Source organism: Cryptomeria japonica, chromosome 10 (assembly GCF_030272615.1).
Source record: "Cryptomeria japonica chromosome 10, Sugi_1.0, whole genome shotgun sequence".
Lineage (NCBI taxonomy): Eukaryota > Viridiplantae > Streptophyta > Pinopsida > Cupressales > Cupressaceae > Cryptomeria > Cryptomeria japonica.
The window spans coordinates 380,408,851-380,429,088 of record NC_081414.1 but is presented as its reverse complement, the minus strand read 5'-3'; positions in this window follow the sequence as shown (position 1 = coordinate 380,429,088).

The window sequence follows — 20,238 nt, the reverse complement described above, 5'->3', positions numbered from 1 at the left end:
TGAGAAACTGATGCCTTATAAGAGAATGGTGGATGATCTCAAGAAATACTTCACTTTTATATCATTTCAGCAGATCCCTAGATTAGCAAATATAGCAGCGGATGAAATGGCCACCTTGGCATCTATACCATAGCTATAGGAATATAATTTTCTCTTTGAATTCCTAGTGGAAGAGTTACATTATCTTGCCTATGATTCTCTCGAGTCCTAGATGGCCTATTCTATTATTGGACATGAATAATCTCGCTATAGCCACATTTACTCTTACCTGTGTGAACAAGTTGTCCCTGCTAATCTTTCCTAAAATAAAAAAATGAACCTAATATGAAATTCATCACGGTACATCATCATTGCTAATGACCTATTTAGGTGAGGTTTAGATAGTACTTTTCTTAGATGCCTAGAAACTAAGGGGTCCCAATGCGCATTATCCAAGGTTCATGAAGGTGTTTGTGGATCCCATTCGAACAGTCTAACTTTATCACGAAAACTACTAAGGTTTGGCTACTACTGGCCAGACATGGAGAAAGAAGCTAGAAAATTTGCTAAAACTTGTGAAAAGTGTCAGCTACATGGGAACCTTATACACGCTCCAACAAGGGATCTCATACCCTTTGTTACACATTGGCCCTTTCAACAGTGGGTGTTTGATCTAATTGGCCAAGTATATCCTGTATCATCTAATGGACACAAGTTTATCATAACTACCACCGAGTACTTCACGAAGTGGGTGGAAGCGGTTTAGCTCATCAAAGAAACTGGTAAACAAGTAGCTATGTTCATCCTTAATTATATCATTTGCAAGTATGGTATAACTTCATCCATTATAACTGAAAATGGAGGACAATTCAACAACAAAGATCTAAATGAACTCTGTGAAAAAATCAAAATAAAACAACAATAGTCATTTGTGTACTACCCTCAAGCTAATGGACAAGCCGAAGCATCTAACAAGAATTTGTTGACTATCTTACACAGAATAGTAAATAAATCTATAAAGGATTGGCATTTGCAGCTCAATCCTGCCCTATGGGCTTATAGAACAAGTATCATAACACCTACTAGGGCCACACCTTTTTCTTTGGTGTATGGGTCCAAAGCAGTATTACCTATTGAAGTGGAAATACCATCTCTAAGAGTTTGTTTGCAAGGTCTTGTTGCTGATGAAGACTATAGAATAGATAGATTACAAGAACTCGAATTGTTGGATGAACATCGACAAGTGGCATTTGATCATCTAAGAGCATATCAAAAGAGAATGTCTAGAGGTTATAACAAAAAGGTTCAACAATGAGAATTTCAGGTTGGTGACATTGTTCTGAGAGAAAATCCCAAGAATCAACAATTTTGAGAAAACAAAGGGAAGTTTGAACCCAACTAGCTGGGTGCCTACATCGTTACTGCAGTCTTTGGCTCGGGTGCCTATCAAATCTCAACATCAGAAGGAGAGAAGCTCCATGAACCAATCAACACCATCTACCTGAAGAAATTCTTCACCTAAAAATTCTCTGCTCCAACAACCTATACAGCTAAAAAGTCTTGAAGAAATCCAAAAAATCAGCTAAAAAGTCTCGAAGAAATCCTAAAAATCAGAAAAAGTCTTGAAGAAATCTAAAAAAAGAAAAAAAAAAAGAAAAAGAGAGAAAATGCCTTGGTGAAAACCTGGTAAACAGGCACCTTGGTAAAAGAAAAAATGAATCTCTGCCAAGTAGGTGAAAACCTGGCAAACAAGCGCCTCTTGTACTCAAGCGCTCCATCTATCAATGCAACATTGGCATTCCTACTTTCATGCATCTTTGCTTTCGCTTGTACATATTTCAGTCACTTTTGCAATATCCTGGTTCGTTGGAACCCTCATGGCTTGAAACTGGTCAATGTCCTAGTCTTAGGTTAATCGACAGAGCAATTTACATATCCTAAGCAGTATCAACCAAGTCATCTTTACGTTAGTGAAACCTGGTCATCCACTCCAAGTCAATCACCTGTCTCTTGACTACTAAAGGGTTTTATTGCTGAGTACACAAGAAAAATAAACAAAACTGAAAATAATCACTAACAGTTTGAGCTATGCATGGAAATTTTCTTTGAGTGTTGTCTTTTTTATTGGTTTTCAATTATTATCCCTTTGAGTAACTCGAGGAAGTCTATCTTGACTAAGAGGAGCAAGGATTGGTGGCATAATTCTGATGATATGGAAACATCTAATAAGTTGGGTGTCTTTGATAAGAGCCTTCACATTAAGATGAAATCGCCACACATACCTCAACTCCACTTATTTGAATGCTACAGGGAGGTTCCCATCATTTCTTTGGCTTTTTTGAGGGAATTTCTTTATCATGCAATCCAGGTCCCTGTGAAATCTGTCCAAGGATATGAATGAAAAAGGGTCATTGTGGATGAGATAATTAATATTTCACATGAAAAGCAAGGAACTCTAATCTGCCTACTATGTTTGTAAAATGCTCAGTAATGAACCTTAAGCATTTCAAATCCAGTGACTAGATTTAGGTTGCATTTCATTCTGTATTTTGTGAATTTAGAGTGATTTTGGCATGGTAACAATGATTTCTTTATCTTCTAAATGAGAGTTGGAAGCATCATCATTTCTTAGCTAAGTGGTCTCTTCTTCATCATTTCTCTAATCGAATACTTGTGTGTTAAGATGTTTAGCTGCATACATAAGCATTTTGTATAGATTCATACATTCATTATCACTCATTTACATTTATCTTATTGCATTGAAAAATATGTTTTTTTTTGCACTTCTCATCATTCGTTTGCATCATCATTTATTTGCATGACAAATAAACAAAAAAATAAACATCCATATTCATTTGCATTACATCCATACTGAACAGATATGCATACATAAAGAATAAAGCATATAGAAAAGAATCTCATAAATCAATTGACACAAGTACAATGAAGTCAAATCAAGATTTCGTATATATAATGATAAAGTTTTAGGGTTCAAAATGATGTCAACTGACATATACAAACTCCTATTGGAGCAAAAATCGTAAGGGCTACCAAAAATGGGTGTCTACAAAAAAATCTAGGAGCTACACAAAAAGATATAGCTCTCTGCCTCTCCCTCATCACCAGCTGGTGGAGGAGGTGGAGCTTGCTAACTAGGGTCCTGATGAGGTGTCGAGCTCCCTCAGACCATTCCATGTACTGCGAGTAGGGTACAACTTGCTGCGCTACTAGAATCGATACGTTATATGCTACGACATAGTAGGTTGCCCAACTTGTTTGATGGAGTATCTCCTACCACAAAGCATCTCGCTATGCCCTCATCTATGCTAGCTGTCAGTCTCACTCTACCAATTGAGTCTGTGCTATTGTCAACTGTGACTGTAGACCCACCAAACGTGCTCTCATCAACCACGCTGTATCAGTTGCTTCCTGCTCCCTCGTAGGATCTCTACCTCCATCTCCACCTCTGGCTCCACCCTTATCATCTCTCCTCTATCTCACCTATCTAGGAGCTATCACTCATCCTCACCTCCACCCTCTGGTACCCTAGCTCCACTCAGTCTAACACCAATAGTCCTTAGGGATCCACCCTCTCCTCTCTGCTGCTAGCACTAGGATTGCCACCTGTCTATCTCTGAGCCTCAACTCTCGATCCTTGCCTGTGTCCCTATCCCTATCCCTACATAGGGGTGTCATCCTCAACCTCCTCTATACGAGGTGCCTACTCTGCTGGATCAATAAATCTTGGGAAAAGGTACTGCTGAAACCAATCCCTATACTAGGGTAATACCCCTGCATTTGCAATATTCTCTAAATAATCCCATCTGAGCTACTGTAACCCAGTCAGCTCCTGCATGCCCAAGGCGTATGATAGCCTCAGTCCCCATCCCTACCTCTCTTCTTCTGCATAATACGCGTATGCAGTAAACTCATGCGAGATCCCCTGAGGTCTACCATACTGCCTCATCACTTGAGTAACAAAAAACCACTCAACCACTGTCTGTGATCTGCCTATGAGAGGTCGTGTCATGAAGAGGTCTCTACTAACAACTCTCCAATCATCCCAAGGCTCTAGACCCCTATAAGGTCTCCATATCATGACTATCAATTTGTCAAGGTGTCGTCTCCAATAATCAGTCTTGCCTAGATGGGCCTACATAATATATCTATAATATTTGTAAACAATGGGCTGTTGTGGATCCCTAGCCACATCGACAATCGATCTACATACTAGGAGATGCTCCCAGGCCCATACCTGTGAAATCAACACCCTGGAATCCATACTCTTCCCCTCCTGGTAGACGATCTCATGCATCTCATGGTACAAGTGTGCCAATATGCAAGAACCCCATCCTAACCTCTGGGGGTTCTCCACAAGTCTCTCCAACATCCTACCCCATCCACATAAAAACCCCTACTATCCCCTATCCAACATAAGAAAACAACTAATGAAACCTGCTAAGACACAAGCCAGTGGAAATTTCTCACTGTACCTAGTCATCATAACATCCCAACCAATAGAACAAGTCAAGATGTCTACATCATGAAATACCTGTGTCACAACTAGTAGCCTAGGATGATGTGCTACATCATAATCTACCTTACCCCCAGTAAAAGGGATACAAAGAATCCTGTATACATCCTTGGGAGTGATCATCATCTCCCCAACTAGTAAATGAAATGTATTATGTTCTGAATGGAACCTCTCAACCAATGCAGTGAGCATACCATGATTCACACGGATAACAGGCAACTCGAGAAGATGAGTCAATCCACACAAATCAATATGAGCTCGGTCAACATCAGATACCTGATGGACTAATGTCATAGTCGATGGATATACACATTTGAATAATACATGGGGCAATCGAACCTACAAAAATCAAACAAAAGGTCATCAGAAAACATTTCAAATTAGCCTATAAGAGAAGCAAAACATCATACAAATCCAACTAAATCAACTGCAAAAACAAAATCTCAAGTTTGCACCTTCAAAAAGACTCACTGTTTTTCAAATGATAAAACATCACAGAGGCAGCAACTCATACAAGTCAGGAATAGGTCTCGTATGACAAAACAATCTGATACGACACAGGACTAGCCCTCAAACAACAAAATTGGCTCTTTTGAAGGTACTTGTATGACAAAAGGGTAGGTCTAGTACGACAAAACTAGTAACTTTAAATGATAAAATGACAATAACAAAAAATTGAAAAATTCAACAAAAAAACGAGATTGCCCGACTTCTACATACCAAAAATTAAAAAATTCAACAAAAAAATTCAAAATTGAAATGAATAACAGGCTTAAGAGCGATCACTTACCGTTGACTCATAGTTTTGAGGTCGATTATGTTGTCTTTGGTGCTTGAATCGATGCACTTGAGTGGGAACCACCATTTTTCTTCACAGAAGGATTTTTGAATTTTCAAACTTGGAGGGTTAAAATGAATTGAAAATGACACCTTTACCCCATATATAGCCAAAACCCTAATTTTTCAACTTGCTCCAATGGACATGAAAACTATACCCTTAGCTAATTTGCGCATCCAGATTCCATTTTCGAGATCGAAATTGAAGTTCGAGATTATTTTGCTAGTCAATTTCAAAAAACTTGGACAACTTAGCGCTTTTCATCAAGAAGCTCAATTATTTCTTCAATTTGTGCTCAATTTCTCAATAATCAGTGCTGAATCTCAATTTATTCTACAAATCAACTTTGCACTCAATTTCTCAATCAATGCCAAATCTTCAAAAAATTCCTCAGAATCATTCTTTCTCAAATCAATATCATCGCTAAACAATTGTGCAACCCTCACTATCTTTCGATTTCACTCCTGAGGGGGCATACTCATGACCTCAAAGTCGAGAATTTCTTTCAAAAATCTTCATTACAAGTCGAGCAGCTAAGCTTCATCAAATAAATCACTAGGGGTATATCAATTTTATCACTTCATATCAAGCTGATATTTGTCTTCATTTGAATCAATCTCTTAACGTTAATCAGTTTCATCGCTTTTCATCAAGCTGATTATTCATATAAACTCAATCAAGGGTTTAAAGAGTATCTTCGATCACACGCTCAATCTAAGTAGGTGTTCGGTTTCATCGCATCGAATCAAGCTGGACAGTTTATCTTTGCTCATTGTATCTTGATCAATCAAGTTCAAGATCGGTTTTCTCTTCGCTCACTATGTCTAGATCAATAAAGTTCTAGATTAGTAAGATCCACTTCTTGATCAATCAAGTTCAAGTTCAGTATCTTCATTCTCTATCATTCCTAGTTCAATCAAGTTCAGGATCGGTATCACTTTAATCAACTCTGTTAAGCTTGATCACTTCAAATCAAGCTAAACACCTAACTCTTCATTTGATTCATGATCAATCAAGTTCACAAGTTGTATCTCCTAGACATCAACTATTCTTTGAACCAACATGTTGCTCGCACATTAATTCAAAGAGGGGCAAATGTAATACCCTAAAAATGGTCATCTAAACCATGAGCCCCTAATCTCGACAACGTCACCAAGGTCCTAACCAAAGGCAATTAAATCAATCTTGAGCACATTAATTAATTCTAAAATCATCAAATGTCACATGGCAAATTAATCAACCAATATTAATTACATATTTATTTAATTAATTGATCATCCCAAATAAATCATTTTAAACAATTATCTTATTTATTTTAATTAAATATATTTTGCATATTTAATTAAATAAATCAATTTACCATTAAATTATCAAAAAGAGGAATTAATTTGAAAATTAAATAAATCAATTTGCCATTAAATCATCAAAAAAGGAATTAATTGACAAAAAAGAATTAAAAATTGAGAAAAGAAATCAATTGGAGATAATCTTGAAAAACAAATTAAAAATTGATAAATAATGTCAAAGAAAGCAATTAAAACAATTAAATATTAAAAGTGAATGAAATAGAGAATAAATTAGTTTTTTCTGATTTTATCTTAATTTTAGTTCAATTTCCTTTAAAACTGAGAAAAGCATCCAATCACATCAATTCACCTGGATTGTGCTTCCTCTTGGAAAATCTTGACTGCTCATCATCATTTGAGCTTAGCCATTGGTTTCTTTCTGAAGTTTCTATAAATTCATGCTCTCATCTCTCATTCAAGGATCATGGAGAATATATTGTTATTATGTTGTTTTTGCTCTAGGTTCATTGAGAATTTGCATTGAGATATTGCATATTAGTTATTTCATATTGCTTATATCATTTAGCTTAAATATTCATATATTGCTTAAATCATGTTAGATTAATCATGCATATCTAGCTTAAATCTTGCATTCATTTAGTTCATATCCATACTCATATAGATTAAAAATCCTTCATTTAGGTGTTGTCTAGTCACTTGATAGCCTAGCAATCTAAGAGCAATCTAAACTCGCATCTACTAGAAGGCAATAGGTTTCTTTGTAATGGTTTATTATTTATTGATTATTGATTTACTAACCATGCATCTAATGACTTAATTGAAGTGTTGTGTATTATAACTTACAGATATAGGTTCACTTTTCACACACACAAAAACCATGGGTACTCTGGAAATTTATTTAGTCTCAGTCTGAGATTGTGAATTAACTGGGGTTTTCCATTTTAAAAGTTTATTTTATATATATATATATATATATATATATATATTGTTGTAGCAATTTTAGGTTTTGGAGGGCGGGGGAGCCGAGGCTCGACCCGCACACCCTCCCATGGATCACAGCCTGTGGAGGTCTACGTCCACAGTGTGGCCACAAGGGTCTGTGTCAACAATGTGGCCATAGAGGCCTGCGTCCTTCCACAGTGTGGATGTAGTGGTCTGTGTCCACATTGTGGCCACAACCTCTGCGGTGAGGGCACAGTCTCCACTCTCGTGGATGGGACGTGGGCCTCATGATCTTTCTTTTTTTGTTTTTATAAAATATAAAAAAAGGATTATATTGCAGTTTATCAATTTTAGATTTAAAAATAAATAAAAAAATTAATAGTATTTTTTTTTATTAATTATTAATTAGTATATATTTATTAATTGTAAATTAATATATATATATATTAGTTAATATTTAATTTGTATTCCTTTTGTAAATTTATATCTATAAAAAGGCATTACCTGATTTTGAAAAGGTTAAATTACGTATTTTAGTTGAGGGAAATAGAAATGATTATCTATCCTAGTTTCTTTTTAATGTATATTTCCATATTCTAGAAAAAGTATCTTGGTTTTGGAAAAGATAAGTTTAGATAAATTATTTTGAACAAGTATGGAATGATGTTTTATTTTGGAAAATAAATATCATATTTTAGTGGATTAATGTATATTTGATTATACCTTTGTATGTTCTGAATATAATTACAATTACATTAATGTGTTTATGGTTTTAAAACTCATGATGAAGTATTTATATTATTTTATGATGCAAAATGAATTATAGTGAGTTAGTAAACCATGAACGTCATGTACCTAGACAAGGTAGACAAATCACAATCAAATTAAAACTATTAGAAAACTGGATCAATTGTAGTGTGTAAACAATCTAGAGGAAGATTGTCATTTCCGATTTATGCCTATGCATGTTTAATTTCCTATATTCTCTTTTGATTAAGAAATGGCAAGTCCCTGATTGTGAGTGTTGGATATTGTCGTATGTTGATCTGGGTACCTTCTTATGTCCTTGATCTCGAGTATTTACTATTTTCATGTGATGGTTTTGTATCTAGTCATGTCTTTTATGTGAGTGTTGAAATGTTGGTATGTGGTTGACTGTAGTTGGTCATGTCCCTAGTCAGTGCACCTCGTATGAAGACTTGTTTAGCCATGTGGGTATCCCTATTGTTTTGAACTCCATATGCTTGTCCTGGTGTATACCTGGGTTTTAGGAGTTCGATTGTTTATAGTCCAGTGTCATATGGGAAAGTGGCTTTCGAGTGGGGGTCACGCCCAAAGTGGTTGTAGGGTAACCCATCGCAAGTGTGTCTAAATAAGTCATAACCTAATAGCATATTAGAGAGTGTAGTTAATGAAAACACTAAGTAAGATTATTGTACCTCACGCATGGGATGAGTGCTAGTACAAACTCGACATATAGGGAGAAGTCCTGAAAAAGCAAACTAGCAACCTTGTCTTCATGAATGGATGCGTTGGGTCCACATGAGACTTGGATGGGCTGGAGGTTCGGGAAAGGTTGCTAGGGTAACCTAGTAGATGGGGCTAGAACCTATGGAGGCCTACCATGGTAACCATACCAAGTTATGTGATGACACTTGTCCCTTATGTTCGCTAGTGTGTTGTCAATGTTGTCTTGGTAGGAGCACTGTTGTGGAGTCATATCTAGTTGTTTATGCCCTCAAGTGCAAGAACCTGATATTAATGTTAGACCATGGGTTGTGAGGATTTAGTTTTGTGGGTGCTCAAGTTGTTCTTTTATATTTGCTTCTTATCATGTTCAGCTAGATCCTTTTCCTTTTCTAGGATCATTCATGTATCTATTGAACTGATGTGGTTGTATGTATTATTGGTTTGTGTACACCTTGATGGCAAGATGTAAAAGATGTGATCCTTATGTATTCTTCACCTTATTTTTTATTAGAGGGGTCTTGCAGTTGAGAAGACTTAGAGATGTAGCCCACTAGGGGTGAACTCCGATATCAATTTGGTGTTATGTGGTGTTTGTGTTCATCTGTTTCCTTTTTTATATAACATGTATGGATGGCATTATGGTTAAAATGTATAATGTGATTTTGGATGATATTTGTTGGCATTTTGAGTTTGTTGTCTTTTTGCATAGATATTGCATTAATGATATGTTGTCATTGATGCAAAATTGAACTAGTAATGGTATTCATGTTATTGCTAATATTGTTGTTTTTGATACTGGCTAGTAACTGGTAAGAAGAAATTTGTGGAAGATGTTGTAAACCAGTATGTAAAAGTTTGTGAGTTGAACTGGTGTAAAGGGTTAAACCTTTTTATGCAATGTAATCGATAAACCCTATCAGCTGTTAAACACAAACCAATGAAGTTTGATGGTTTATTATCTGATAAGCCATAATGATGGAGACACATGTGATCATTGTATGAGGATAAGTTCAAATTGTTTTGGCGCATTTGTTTTTGTCTAGGGAAGGAGCAAAGTGGATTGCATCTAAGGCACAATGTGTGATGAGTTACAAAGTTTGATGAAGCAGTGATCATGGAGCGGTTAGAATTTTCTTGAAGAATGTGAAGAGATTGTCATGATTTCTAATGGTCAAGATTATACCGACTTGTTTGTAATCTCAATGATAAGAATTAGGTTTTTGTTGTGTTCCCGACCTAATTGATTTGTATTTAAGGTCGATGAAGTTATTTGTAAAGGTGGTTGGCAAGATTGATAGAAACCTGTTGAGTATGTAGTTGCCTAACCAGTGAATGGATCTGCACTTTGAGTAAGGCAGATTGACACTCAAGAAGGATCCGATCAAGCAAATGTAGTGCTACTCAGACAGATCAAGAAAACCTATTGTTTTCTAACACTTACAACAGAAGTGAAATTCCTTAACTGGGTAAGCTCTAACAAGCTTGGTTACTCATTAAATCCTCTAACAAGGTGGTCCGTTAGCGTGGATTCTTAAAGCCTCCAGTGAGATTACTCCTAACAGGGTATTGTGCTTTTCATCAAGGCATATTTGTAAATCCCTTAACCGGGTGATTCCTAATCGGAATGAGTACTTAACAGGACTTATTGTAAAGCTTTAATAGGCTTGGCTCCTAATAGTGTGAACTTCAAAAAATTCAGATATCTATCCTTGTGAGTCTCATCTCATCATGGTTTTTACCTATTTGGGTTTTCCACATATAAACATTTATGTCAAGTGATGAATTCTTTTGTGGTTATGGTCTTATTTGTTGGTTTGATTAACTTGTGATAAGGCATGATAAGTAGAAGCATTGGAAGATGAATATGTTGAGTTATGATTAAGCATTGTTGATGTTTACAAAATTGAAGTTGTTTGTTGTTAAGTTGTCATAACAGTTAAACCAGTTAATGTCAAGTATTCTTATGAATATTGATATTGACTGAGATATGTTTACTTTGTGAGACTGAGTTTGAGTTTGGGAACTTTGTATCAATTTTTCAATATACTGATTCACACCCCTCCCCTCTTAGTATTCTACTCGATAGTTATTCTTTCATCAGACTATCAATTGGTATCAGATAACCCCAAGTCCTCTTAATCTAAAAGCCTAACAACTTGAGGAAAAGATCTTGTAGATCATGATGAAGAAAGAAGGTCCGAAGTTCAACAAAGATAACTATAGAATATGGAGTGACATAATGAATATTTACATTAAGAGTCTTGGTAGTCAGTATTGGGATCATATAGAAACCATGTATATTACACTATCTGGAACCCTAACTGATGATTAGAAGAAAGAACAACAATAAAATCACCAAGCATTAGAGGCTATTATCAGTTCTTTGTTTGATGTTGAATATGTAGATGTTCATGGTCTTGAAACTACATATGAAGTATGGAAAAATCTTGAAGAAATTTATAGCAGTGATGAACATGTTAAGATTCCCAAATAGGAGAGTTTAAGAGGAAAGTTTGATGACATGAGAATGTCTGAAGGTGAGAATATCCAACAGTATGGCCAAAGGATTAAAGAGATAGTTGGTGAGATAAAGAGTGTAGGAGGGAAAGTGGAAGATGCCGCAGTAATGAGTAAGGTACTGATAACCCTGCTACCAATCTATGCTATCTGAGTTGGAGCTATTCAAGAGCTAAAATCCATTGACAAGACAAAGGTAACTCTTGATTCTATTATTGGCAAACTTACTGCTTTTGAACTAAATGGATATAATGGTAGTGTACAGAAATCAGAATCTGCATTCAGAGATTCTGTCTCTAACTCATCTGTGAGAAGAAGTAGAGATATCAGCTATAGCTATGAATCTAGATCTAGCAGAGATGCTGATGATGAAGACAACTTAGTGGAACTTGAAGCGTTGTTGGGAAATCAACTCCCTAGAGGCACTGGTAACTATAGAGGTAAGCTACCTTTAAAATGTTTTGCATGCAACAAGATTGGTCATATAGCAGCTAATTACCCTAATGGTGAAAATGAATACAAGAAAGACAAATTTAAGAAGTGTAAGGGTAAAGGAAAGAGAGATTGTCTTGTAGCTATTGATAGTGGTATTACTGATGAAGAATCTGATGATGATGCTAGTGAAGATATTGTGTTTGTAGCTATTAAGGAAGAAATATGATATTAGAAGGCACTAGTATCCAGAATGGATAACTCTGATGATTGGATCATTGATAGTGGTTGTTCACATCACATGACCGGTGATCAGAGAAAATTTCTTTCCTTGAAGGAATCTAATGGCGGTGTTGTCAGATTTGGCAATGACTCACCTTGTATGGTTAAAGGTCAGGGAGTTATTTCTCTTAATGGGAAGAGTAGTGCTAGCGATGTCTATTGGGTTGAAGGTATAAAGCACAATCTTTTAAGTGTGCCATAACTTAATGAAAAAGTATACCCACTGGAGTTTAGAAATGGAATGTGCAAAATCTATGAGAACAAAGGTGAATTGATTGCAACCAGGAAACAGACCAAAGGTAATCTATTTCACCTCAATCCTAAAGTTAGCAACTGTTTGATTGCAAAAATAGATGATAGCTGGCTTTGGCATAGGAGATTTTGTCATATAAATTTTAACAATATTGTTAAAGTAAGCAAGTCTAAGACAATAAGAGGTCTGCCTCAACTAGACAAACCGATTAATGCTCTTTGTAAAGAATGTCAGCTAGGAAAGATGACTTCTTCAAATTTCAAGAGCAAGTTTATCTCAACAGAGCACTTGTTAGATCTAGTTCATACAGATCTATTTGGACCAATAAGAACAAGAAGCATTCAAGGTGACAAATATTTCATGATCTTCACTGATGATTGTTCAAGGATGATGTGGGTCACATTCTTGAAGGATAAGAATGAAGCTTTTGGTAAATTCAAGGGATTTAGAGCCTTAGCTAAGAAAGAGAGTGGCAAAAAGATAAAATATCTAAGAATAGATCAAGGCGGTGAATTCAATTCTATGGAGTTCACTAAGTATTGTGATGATAATGGTATCAAGTAGCAACTTTATGCACCAAGGATACCACAACAAAATGGTATAGCAGAGAGAAACAACTGGTAAGTGGTTGAAGCTGCTAGGAATATGTTTATTCAAGGAGGTGTAGCAAAAACATTTTGGAAAGAAGCTGTAAGTGCAGCTGTTTACACAATTAACCAAAATCTGGATGAAAAGAGGTAAGGACAAGACCCCATATGAATATTGGTATGGGAGATCACCTGATGTTAGCTATTTTAAGATATTTGGAAGAAAATGCTTTATTAAAAGAGGTGATTACATAAGAAAGTTTGAAGCTAAGAGTGATGAAGGCATATTTCTTGACTATTCCACCAAGAGTAAGGCCTATAAATGCTTCAACAGTTGGACACAAAAAATTGTTGAGAGTGTTGATGTTTCTATAGATGAATTCGTGATGTTTTAGAAGGAGCTAGTTTTGAGAAGAAGGATGAAGATCCTTGCATTTTTCTTTTGGAACTTGAAACTGTTAAATTAGAAATGGGTAAAGAAAATCCTGATGTACTTGTTCAACCAAAACAAATGAATTTAGAGGAAGATGATAATGAAGAAGTTGAACCTGAAGAGAATCATCATGTTATTCCTAAGTATGTGAGATTGAATCATAGTCTTGAATAGATAATTGGAGATAAGGATGTCAGTGTACTAACTAGAAGGAGAATAAGAGAAATTTTGCATGATCTCCACCTTTGAACCTAGAAGTTCTAAGGAGGCATTTGGTGATGATCATTGGGTGAAAGCTATGGAGGAGGAGTTGGATCAAATTAAGAAGAACAACACTTGGACTTTGGTACCCCGACCGATAAACAAGAATGTTATAGGTACTAAATGGGTGTTCAAAAACAAGTTAAATGATGATGGTGTTTTAGTTCACAACAAGGATAGATTAGCATGCAAAGGTTATGCGCAAGAAGAAGGAGAGGATTATGGAGAAACTTTTGCACTAGTAGCAAGACTGGAAGGTGTCCAAACATTGCTTGCATTTGCAGCTCATAAGAAGTTCAAGGTATACCAGATGGATGTTAAGTTTGCATTCTTGAATGGGATACTGGAAGAAGAGGTTTATAAATAGCAGCCTGATGGTTATGCATTGACAAAAAAGGAAGACATGGTATGCAAATTGCATAAAGATTTGTATGGATTAAAGAAGGCACCTAGAGCATGGTTTGAATGACTTCATACTCATCTAATGAAGATAGGCTTTGCTATAACCAGTGATGATAGTAATATTTATCTAAGTCTATAGATGAAAAGGAATACATATCAATGATTGGAAAATTAGACTATGGTGTTCATAGTTGACTGGATATTGCCCATGCAGTTGGTATTGTTTCTAGATTTCAGTAGAATCCAAAGGAGGCACATCTGATGGCAACCAAAAGAATTTTTAGATATCTGAAAGGTATTGTTGACTATGGGTTATGGTATCCATATGGTAGAAATTTTGATTTGAAAGCATACATAGATGCTGATTGGGCAGGAAATATTGATGACCAGAAGAGTACTACCGGTGGAGCATTCTTTCTAGGAGGAAGGATAGTTTCATGGAGTAGTAAAAAGCAAAGTTGTACTTCACAATCTACTGCTGAAGCTGAGTATGTAGTAGCTTATATAAATTGCACACAAGCTATGTGGATGATACACATTTTAAAGGGTTTGAAGATGGAAATCTCAGAACCAATAAAGATTTTGTGTGATAATACAAGTGCAATAAACATTTCTAAAAATCTTGTTTTGCATGCAAGGACTAACCACATTGAATTGAAATATCACTTCTTGAGGGAAAAAGTTCAAAGTAAAGATGTTATCTTGGAGCATGTTTCTACCAAGGAGTAGTTTGTAGATATCTTTACCAAACCCTTGCCTAAGACTACTTTCGAGTATCTTAGAAGTCAATTGGGGGTTGTGTTGGTACCCAAAACCATAGATTGGAAAACTAAAGACTCCCCTAATCCTTAGTTGATCCAATCAGCCTTGGTCAACGAATAGGGATGGTCAAAAACCAGATCCCTCTGCACTTTAGGCTCCACTAAACCTAGGTGGGTGTACCTTACACTCTCAAGCACAAAAGAGGTTTGTTTTGAGTGAATTTAGACTGTGGGAATTAGAAATTGCATGGATGGCAAAAGGTTTTCCTACAACTATGCTAACAAAAGTGCTTTTTATTGAATGCCTTTAAAACTGATAAAATAAGTGTGAATATAGTTGTGTTATGTAAAAGATTACTATTAGGACTTTAAGACATTATGAAAAAGAGAAATACTAATAGAAATTTGAAGATTTGTGTCTTTGATAAGGACTTAATGCATACAAATTTATTCAGCAAAGATTAGTAATAGACCAGTGCCTTTATCTCACCATTAATGAATAACCTTGTGGACAAGAATCACTATCAACTCAAGAGACAATTATAAGACCATCACTGTGAAAGTTTCATTATGTGTTGCATGAACAATAAAAACCCAATTTAACATTCAATACAACATCATGTGATGGAACATCACAACAAATCTAAAAGATTTATCAAGAGGACATATGATTCCATCCAACACAAAATTACACATAACAATCTGAAGATAAAAGAATGAAATCTTGTATATTAACTTCTGGAATAAGAATGTACACAAAAATACACTTACAAATACTCCAATATATTCAGTTTGCACAAAAATAAGCTCCTCATTCATATTAGAATTTTCTAAAACATAATACTTGTAGCCAACCAGTGGCAGAATATTGTCTATCTCTTTATGATACAAAAATGACTCACTACATATATGTGAGCCAAAAGATTCAAGTGAGAGGACACACCCTTTCATCTTGTTAAACTAAACCTAACTAAAAACTAATATCTAACTGCCTAACTGCCAAACATAAAACAAAATTACAAAATAAGAAGTCAATTTTGGTCGCCCCATAATGTGTTACATTTCTGAATATGTTCCAAGTACTTTCTATCTTGGTGAGTGTTGGTGTTGAATACAGTGTCCCTGACAGTGATCTCCATGTTAACCATTCTCTCCATTTTCTCACCCGTCTCTTTCATATCTAAAACATTTGCCCGGGAAACATTAAGGGATGTGTTGAGTACATTCTGGCATTCTGTAATCCAAATCCCTTTGTCCTTAACTGCTCTGCCTTATCCATAATATCTGGTATACCATATCTGACAATATCTTTGCAATTGGTAAATTCTTGCTTGATGTCCACACCAAATGCCTTATGCTTGTTCAACCTTCTCTGGATCTTCTCAACAATTTTCTCATTGACACTCTTCTCTTTCAACAATGCCTCCAGCTTCTCAAAAATTATTTCATGAGATAACATATTATCTCGAGTCTTCTGACAATTAGTCTAGAATTCCTTGAGAACTTCCAAAAAATGCTCAAAATTGTTGGTCAACAAAACACAAGAAACATCCACCCTAGTAGTCCTGATTTGCCTTCTCAGCTTTATATTTTCTTTCATTTGATCCTCATATTTCTTTTTCCACTGCATACCAGTATCAGTTATATGTGGTACTTCCTGACCATGACTTCTTAACAAGTCTTCATATAAATTTGTTATATTTTTTACCCTCCTTTAACACCCACTGCATTTGGGCCTTATTCAGTTTTGCAATGTCAATCCCCAAATCTGCAGTGACAATTGGGTTAACCTCTCCCACTTTCAGCCTCATCATATGCCCAAATTCCTTATCTACATCTATACTCTTGGGTCTTTTATTTGGGGGGTATAGGGCCCAATGCAACATTTCCTCTTCATTTGGATCGTATCTTGATCCAATAAAAATGTCATCAACTCCCTATATGTCTAATTTTACATCTTTTCTATCCCAATGCAACAAACTGTAAAAAATGAAAGAGGCACTTAAATCCCAACCTGGTAACAAAATGATGCCTGCCTCACTAAGAAGCTGCCTCCCTCTTTGTGGTGTCATTGTAGCAACCTCTGCATTGATGTCTTCCTTCAATCTCTTTAGCATCTCTGCTTCATTCTCAAGGGTGACATTTGGGATGCTCTCCCTCAATCTTTTCCCTTTGTAATGGTACAAGAAGGATTTAAACTCCTTGCACTGTACAAAAACTTCATTTGCAACAAAAGTTGCATGCTCTTCCATCCTCACATCTATGTTGGCATTGATTCTCACTGTAGCTTGCTCCTAGCTCTTTGTTATTTCTTCTAGTTCAGGTGCATGGAGGGTGGACACTGCTACATTCTCATCAGACTCACTCTCAGAGTCTCCTTCTTCTTTTAGTTATTGAAGCATTTTCTTCCGCTCTTCCAATTTTGTGTTCAACTCCTCTAAGACTGCATCAGTCTCATCCCACTCCTTGTTCCTAAATAAATCCTTAGCCTCCATGGGTATGTGCAAATATTCTCCTAGGTTCTGGCTCTTCTTGCAGTGGTGAATATATCCTTCTGGATCATAATTCTTTTGATCCTAGTGTCCATATAGATTGTACTTCTCCACTAGCTTCTTTTCAATCATTTCAAATGCCTTGGTGGACATAATGGTGAAATCTCCAAAATGTCAAGTACCAGGCATAAATACCCACTTGTGTGCACCACTTAAATGCTTTGCATTTGACATACTAAGCTTCCTAACAATCTCTAGATATGCAATTATGTCAGACACTAATATAGGAAGCATAAATGGAATGCCTTCAAAACCATAAACTGTAAAAAAAGTGAAATTCTGGCATACAAACTAGTCTCCCCAATTGTGGTTGACCCTAGTATCTCCAAAAGCATGGGGTCTCAAGAACCTTTTAATCTCTTGGGAGATAGACCCCTCACATTCTACCCCAAACAATCTGTACAAGGGATTGACGAAGTACTCTTCAAACAACACATAATGCGATTTGTCGAATCTTGAGTCCCACAAGGATACCCATAATTGGATTGGTTGGTCCTATCCCTCTTTGTTCTTGAAAGTCACTTTTAATTATCTTGGCCACAAACCCTTCATATGACCATAAAACAAAACCATATGCATTAGCAATGAGTAAAACTTGAAAGTAGGGCTAGGCTCTGTTTGCAAACTCAAAAATCCTTCATGCAACTTCTCTACCAAGTAGGTTACATAATCAAATGGCCTTGGCTCATGCATTTGAATGTCTGCAACCAAGACCAATGGGCCTATTCTTATAACATCAGGAACTTCTTCCTCGTAGACCTAGCCACATGCCCAATATGTGTATTACAAGTATTGCTTGAATAGGGTAATCTCAAAAGGGGGACCATCCTACTCCGTGAGTCATCCCTTCTCCTTTTTGTGGATCTCCAGCTTCCACATTGTGTGGGCAGTGTCCATTTGGGTATATTCTCCTTCTAAATCTGTAAAAGATAAGGGCATGTAAGGCTCATATATCATGTTGAAAACCTCCTAAATAGACCCGACAAATATCTGGATGAATGGGTCCTCATTTGGCAATTGGATGTATCTTTTGTCCTTGTTGTGTTTCCTTGTGATCAATTCCAACAATCTGAGATTCAGAAAAATATTTGGTACTACCAATCTACCCAAATTTGTCATCCAAGGGTTTGACAATGACATCTCCTTGTTTTTCCTAGGGTAGTGATATAAAAACAATTTTTGGCCCCTTATGGTTGTCCATATATCCCCAACCCCTTTGTACTTATCTTCCAATTAATCTTTGGGTAGAAAATTTTTTTTAGACCTCCTCGACTTAGCACCAGATGACTCCATCTGGTCAATCATATCCTGGATCAACTTTCACTTCTGCATACCCTCCATAGACTTTTCCTTTTTTTATTTAGTTGACTATATATTTGAAATCTCTATGACCTTTCTCTTTCCTTGTCAACCAGACGCCTCCATGATTAAGTGCTTGAATTATTAATTACCCATGCTTCTTATTTGCAACTTCAATGTTAATGGCTGAAGAGACTATGAAAAATTCATGGCACAAGCACTCTTTCTTTATGCTAGATATGCAACGTCTAGGATCTGTAACGATAAAAAAAATCATCAATTTTGCTTCGTGTGGATCAAATCCACCTGATCATGAGCATTTAATAATGGCTGTCATATTAAACATTTTAATGGCTAATCAATGTAACTCCACCCGATAATTCAATTATTTGGTGCCATGCATTCCTTCAATTACCTTTTTGTCTTTCTGATTGGTATAGGTCATTCTGATCAATGCATCTGATCTCGCTCCGACCGTTTCACTTTTTTCCTCAAGGCTTGACTTATCCCAATGGATCCGCCTTTCCTTTCTATTATTCATCTTTTCTTTATATCATATTAGGGTATGTCTCTTCGATGAAACCTCCTTCTATTTATTTCCCCAGTTGCTCCATCGGCCTTTAGAATGAGATTACTTTACACTTCATCCGATGGGCCCATGACATCTAATTTTCTCTTTGATCGGCATAACTTTCACTGATTACTTCATCAGGCATCAGAGTAGTGTATTTCCCTGATAGATCCGCCTTTTGTGGCATTTTGCCCATCGGGCATCGACACAACTCTAAAGATGTTTCTCTAGTAGCGTAAGCTCATCTTATCGGGTTCCTTCAGTCTATCATCGTAGGCTTTCTTGATGAAGTCACTTTGTTTGTGCCGAGCTCATCTTCCTCATTGGGTATTGGGATGACCCAAAATGCATCTCCTTGACTATTTATGCTATCCTAATGAGTCTTGTTTCCTTTCTTTTTTGGTATTGCTTTATCAGAGAAAGTCTCTCTGATAAGGTCACCTTCTCTACTTGGTCCATCAGGTATCGAGGTAACATAAATTATGACCTCCCGATAACCCGCTGTCACTGCTATGAATAAATTGCCTTGCTGGTTATTGGCAAGAGTTCTGTTGACAACCCCATTGGGTATCGAGATAACATTTTCTCCTCCTTGCTGATAGTGCATGTTACTCCGATGACTCCAACTATTGCCGCAACTTGCCCTGATGGATCTCCACTTAGTCTCACTTTTTTTGCCGCTCTCACTTGAGGAAACACCATCAGCATGATTTACTCCAATCAATCTACTCCTTTCTCCTTGGGCGATCTCATCGGGATGACTTATGTTGATAAGCAAAATTTTGCATATTTTTGCAAAAGAAGGCACTCTTTATGGA